General features: G+C 45.4%; 1 protein-coding gene across 4 annotated transcripts in view; it reads right to left on the reverse strand.

The window, feature by feature from the left end:
• The window catches only part of TNMD (tenomodulin), a 204,720-nt gene extending 198,970 nt beyond the window's left edge, over positions 1-5,750 (reverse strand). For 2 of the 4 annotated variants that reach the window (XM_029607434.1, XM_029607433.1), the window contains exon 1: positions 5,659-5,735. The gene's annotated coding sequence lies outside the window, so the exon portion shown is untranslated. Of the gene's footprint in view, positions 1-5,658 lie in introns of all 4 variants that reach the window. The other 2 variants (XM_029607431.1, XM_029607430.1) reach the window with 2 other exon arrangements.
• Between the last annotated feature and the right edge of the window lie 250 nt (positions 5,751-6,000).

Genomic DNA, 6,000 nt, shown 5'->3' on the forward strand with positions numbered 1-6,000 from the left:
GGGGGTTATTGGGTTGTTGGACTAGATCATTGGTCCCAGCTGAATACAGTGTTATTGGGACAGCTACTTCTAGTGGCCAGATTTACTGTGGCCACTTTCGGGAAGGCTTGTCCCAACATTGAATAGTGGAGGTCACAGATCAGAGACATTGCTGATATTGATCAGAGACATTGCTGATATTGAACTGTTACGCTTTGACCTTAAAAATGAACCTGCAAAATATATTGGGGTAGATTTTAAAAGAAGCGCGATCAGCCTACTTTTGCTTGCGCATCAGACTCAAGCAAAAGTACGCTGGATTTTAGTAGATACGCGCGGAGCCGCGCGTATCCACTAAAATCCTGGATCGGCGCGCGCAAGGCTATCGATTTTGTATAGCCTGCGCGCGCCGAGCCGCGCTGCCTCCCCCCGTTCCCTCCAAGGCCGCTCCGAAATCGGAGCGGCCTCGGAGGGAACTTTCCTTTGCCCTCCCCTCACCTTACCCTCCCTTCCCCTACCTAACCCACCCACCCGGCCCTGTCTACACCCCCCCCTTACCTTTGTCGGGGGATTTACGCCTCCCGGAGGGAGACGTAAATCCCCGCGCGCCAGCGGGCCTGCTGCGCGCCGGGCCGCGACCTGGGGGCGGGTACGGAGGGCGCGGCCACGCCCCTGGGCCGTAGCCACGCCCCCGTACCCGCCCCCAAAACGCTGCCGACACGCCCCCGGAACGCCGCGACGACCGGGCCCGCCCCCCGACACGCCCCCCTCCGAGAACCCCGGGACTTACGCGAGTCCCGGGGCTCTGCGCGCGCCGGGAGGCCTATGTAAAATAGGCTTCCCGGCGCGCAGGGCCCTGCTCGCGTAAATCCGCCCGGTTTTGGGCGGATTTACGCGAGCAGGGCTCTGAAAATCCGCCCCATTATTATTTGGGGGTCTATATTATGAATATTTGGAAGGCACTTTAATGTTAGCTTGTTCATTAATACATGAAACTATACTTTTTGTGTTTTCCTGGAATATATGGTGGGGTTATGCCAGTTATATTGTTTGATTTGACATAAAAAAGTTGTTACTTTAATGGGAAATAATATAACTTTTGTACAACACAGAGTTTTCCTCTTATTTTTCTTGATGAATGCCTTGAAAACGTTAATAAATAAAGAGTTACAAAAAAAAAAAAAAGGTATATGTGAAATTCACTGAGTAACAGGGTGGTTCTTCCCGCAAAGGGGATGTACATTCTGGGATGTATAAAACTGCCTCTCCCAAGGCAATGGCAGGAGTTTTGAAACAGGTTTTGCTGAAGAATCTTGAAGTTAAAATACGTGAGTAGTTGTACTGGGACTTAGGGAGGAACAGCATGGGGCTGTGACCTGGCCTGAGTTTCTAGTTCTGACAATCAGTGGAAGACAAGGAAAACCTTCTACTGGAAAGACAGGAGGCAACCAGGATCTCCAATCCAGCAGCATAAAGTAGGGAGGTTGGTCTTACGAAGCTCCTTTAGGTAAGGGTTCTTGAATAAATTTCGGGAGTGAATAGTCTTCCATTGCATAAGAACTGTGCACGGAGGAAGTGACTGGAAGATTTTGGAGAACAGCAGTGTTTTTCCTGATTGTGAAGTTGTTGGGACTTTGTTTTGAACCTGTCTTTTTGTCACTGCTAAACTTTCCTATTTTTGCTGTGGACATTATTCTGCTTAAACCTGGGTCATTTTTCAACGTAAACTCTTTTTCTGTTTAGGGCACCAACCTTGTGCGGATTTTTAGATGTGACCTCTGTCCGGGTTGGCCTTACAGGACAGCCTGCCCCCATTCCACAGGACCCAGAGATGTTATTCTCCCCACCTCGGTTGAATGAATCCAGTGCTTTCTAGGGTTGGGAAGGTTTCTCTGGAAATTATGGAAGAAGCAATGCTTCCTTGTTTAACTGAAATCTGAATTTTACCTCCACTTCAATAAGCGTCTGTGTACTGGTACCCATCTGCCTCTGAGCTAGCCAGCTATGAAAAAATTCTGTTCAATGGCTACCTATGCCTACCAAAACTATTTTCTGCACAGATGTTCTTTATTTTTTAAATCTATACAGTAAATCAAGCTATTCATAAAAGGGTAGATTTTTTAAAAAAGCGCGATCGCGTACTTTTGTTTGCGCAGCAGGCGCAAACAAAAGTACGCTGGATTTTATAAGATACGCGCATAGCCGCACGTATCCTCTAAAATCCTGGATCGGCGCACGCAAGGCTGCCGATTTTGGGCAGCCTGCGCGCGCCGAGCCGCGCAGCCTGCCTCCGTTCCCTCCGAGGCCGCTCCGAAATCGGAGCGGCCTCGGAGGGAACTCTCTTTCGCCCTCCCCTCACCTTCCCCTCCCTTCCTCTACCTAACCTACCCCCCCTTACCTTTGTCCCTAGATTTACGCCTGCGAGAAGCAGACGTAAATCTACGCGTGCCAGCGGACTGCTGGCGCGCCGTCTTCCGACCCGGGGGCTGGTCCGGAGGCCTGGACCATGCCCCCAGGATGGTGCCATGCCCCCGGTCCCGCCCCCGAAACGCCGCGCCCCACCCCCGTAATGCCGCGTCATCCGGTCTTGCCCCCGAAACGCCCCCTTCGAAAATCCCCGGGACCTACGTGCGTCCCGGGGCTCTGCGCACGCCGGCGGCCTATGGAAAATAGGCACGCCGGCGCGCAAGGCCCTGCTCGCATAAATCCAGGCGGATTTACGCGAGCAGGGCTTTTAAAATTCGCCCGAAAAAGCTGAAAGCAATACTACTGCATACCTTATCAAATGTACATAAGTACAGATTAGGGATGTGCAATCGTTTTTGCCAAATTGGAAAATTTCAAAGAAATAGTCCAATTCGGCATGGGTCGGAGGACCCAAATCCCGAGACGGATTTTCCCCGAACTTTGGGGAAAATTCGTTGTTCGGGTTAGCGCAGGGGGAGGGGCACATTTATTTAAAAAAAAAAACAAAAACAAAACCCCAACTCTTCAAATTTAGTTAATTACAACCTGCCCACCCTCCCAACACCCCCAAAATGTGCCTACAGTCCCTAGTGATAAAGCGGGGGTCCCAGGACCATTCTCCCACTCTCGGGCCATCGGTTGCCAGTAAACAAAATGGCACCGGTGGCCCTTTGCCCTTACCATGTGACAGGGGCTACTGGTGCAATTGGTCGGCCCCTATCACATGGTAGGAGAAATGGACAGCCGGCCCGTCTTAGAAGGGTGTAGATTCATCCACCTTAAATCTCTTCCCTCCCTCAGAAGTATGCTTTAGGGGAGATACAAAAGTCATTAATGAGGCAGGAGTCTTCGTTCTCTGATCAGTACACCAATGAACTTCTGTTTATCTATGCAGTAGGGATGTGGTGCTTTTAAAAATGATATGGAATCACTAGTGAAATTTCCTGGTTAATTTTGTGTCATTTCCCATCTGACATGACATAAAACCTAACAAATTTTGATTCATTTTGTTAAGTAATTTTAGCTCATGCTATGTTTTGCATCTTATATTCTAATAGCGCACACTAAAACATTTTAGTGTACACTGTTTGTAAAATTGCACATATTGTAAAAAAAAGCATGCATTAAAAAAAAAAGACATAAAAGAAACAAACAAAATAGATGGAAAAATGAAATGAAACAAAATAAAACTGTTAGCTTCCAGGCCCGGAAGCGAGAGGCTCTCCGCTCCCCCCCCCCCCACCCCCGGACCACCAGGGCTAATTCTGTGCATAAGGGGTGGGGATGGGCTAAGAGTGTGGTCCGGCCTCCAGGTCCCAGATGTTTTGATTGATGGGGAGGGAGCGGGGTTTGTGGGAAGTGCCTGGTGCTAATTTGTAAAATATATATTTGTTTACTTTTTTAAAACAGGCTGCTTCCAGGGGCGGGGAAAAAAAAATCTATGGAGACTCCTGGGATTTTTGAGTACTTTCAAAGGGGGGGGGGGGGGGAGGGATGAGGCTTACTCAGGGCTGTTGGTTTTCTTTAAACAATGGCAGGCCCACAGTCCTAGGGTCGCCATCGTGAATCGTTTGGGGTCATTTACCACCGCAGTAATTTTTTCCCCACACAATATTTAACCATGTGGAAAAACACAGTGGGAATCACAAAGCAGCAGGGCCAATTGCAACAGCTTAGTAAATGAGCCCCTTAAGTTTGTACCTGAGGCAATGAAGGGGGCTGAAGTGACTTAACTGAGGTCACAAAGAGCAACCGATGAATTTGCACCCTGGCTTCCCTGCTTCATGGCCTGCTGGTCTAACCACTAGGCTAGTCGGGTCTTCATGCTGCTTAGGAAGAGCTGTGATTAAACCCTGATTAGAATCTCTCGTGTAGAGTTTCTTCATACATTCTGTTTAGCAGGTATAAAATTTGACTTTGTAACATCTTATAACACTTAGAGCCCAATTCATCCTAACCTGGCGCTGTCCCCAGTTTGCTTACCATATAAATGTCCTCAGCAGTTATGGGAGCATTAATAGTATCAATATGTATGTCATCATCCAGCTTGGGTAAATTCAATCCATTAAATAATTGATTTCAAATGGAAAGGTCACCCACTTGGCTTGAATACAATTTTATTATAGTAGTCCATTGATATCTTATCTCAGATATTTTCCTGCATTCCATTCCATGTCTATCTTTAGGCCTAGCATTCCTGACCAATCCGGCCAACGACTTGCTAGATTTAGTACCATATCTAAACAATGTTTTGCTTAAAACACTGTAATAATTGAATTGCCATTTGATATAATAAATGATTTAAAGAACACATGGCAGTTTTCAAATGTGTAACTCCAAACTGGGACACACAAAATAAAAGAGATCTGATGCTGAGGTTTTGTGCTCTGCGGGTTAAAATAAACCCAAGATGATCGGGTAGATGGTGGACTGGACCTGGCCCAGAGGCTAAAGGGAATATTTTCTCATGATAGACAGGGAAAACAGCCACATCTTCCATTTCCTCTGTGATCATTTGACTGCAACTCTACACCCCAAGGGCCAGATTTTCAAAAGCATTTACTCGAGCAAAACTGGTTTTTGCTCGAGTAAATACACTTTACTCAAGTAAGTGGGCTTTTCAAAATTGCTACAATATATGCCATTGAATTGTCCATAGGATTTACTCAAGTAAGTGCACTTTACTCGAGTAAATAGCTTTTGAAAATTGCTACGATAGTATGTCACATTTACATGCGTAACTCCTTTGAAAATGACCCCCTTAGTTTTCAATCTTCTCTTTTCTATACTGGCAAACTCACACCACAAAACCACAAACTTGGGAGGTAATTTTCAAAAAGATATACACATGTAAATGTTACTATTGTAGCAATTTTCAAAATCTATTTACATGCATAAAGTGCACTTACATCAGTAAATTCTATAGACAATTTAATGATACATATTGTAGCAATTTTTAAAAGTACACTTACATGGGTAAAGTGCATTTACATGTATAAAACACATTTTTAAGCATGTAAATGCTTTTGAAAATCGGGACCTTGGATTTTAGCAAATAGAGCCTCACTCAATAGATTATATTTCAAAACTGAAAACTTTTATTCTTCTCAGGGTACCAAAAATCAATTCACAATAAAATTAACCATGGGTTGGGGTCAAAGGATACAGGAGTCACAGGAGAAAAGCAGTGGCAACAAAATAAATATACTTTACCCATCTTCTTCCTCTAGTATTTAGATCTTAATCTCCTTCTCCAAACAACCCTGTTGCTCACATCCCACCATTGAATTCTTCTCAGAAGGAACCTAGAAAAGGCCACAAGGTCTCACATACTCTATTGTGATCCATATTGCCTCTTGGAAAATGCCTACGAGCATATCATTTGCTTTCCAGTATCAAATTTGCAGATGATACAAAATTATTCAGAGTAGTTAAATCACAAACAGATTGTGATACATTACAGGAGGACCTTGCGAGACTGAAGATTGGGCATCCAAATGGCAGATGAAATTTAATGTGGACAAGTGCAAGGTGATGCATATAGGGAAAAATAAC

This window comes from Rhinatrema bivittatum, chromosome 6 (assembly GCF_901001135.1).
Source record: "Rhinatrema bivittatum chromosome 6, aRhiBiv1.1, whole genome shotgun sequence".
Taxonomy (NCBI): Eukaryota; Metazoa; Chordata; class Amphibia; order Gymnophiona; family Rhinatrematidae; genus Rhinatrema; species Rhinatrema bivittatum.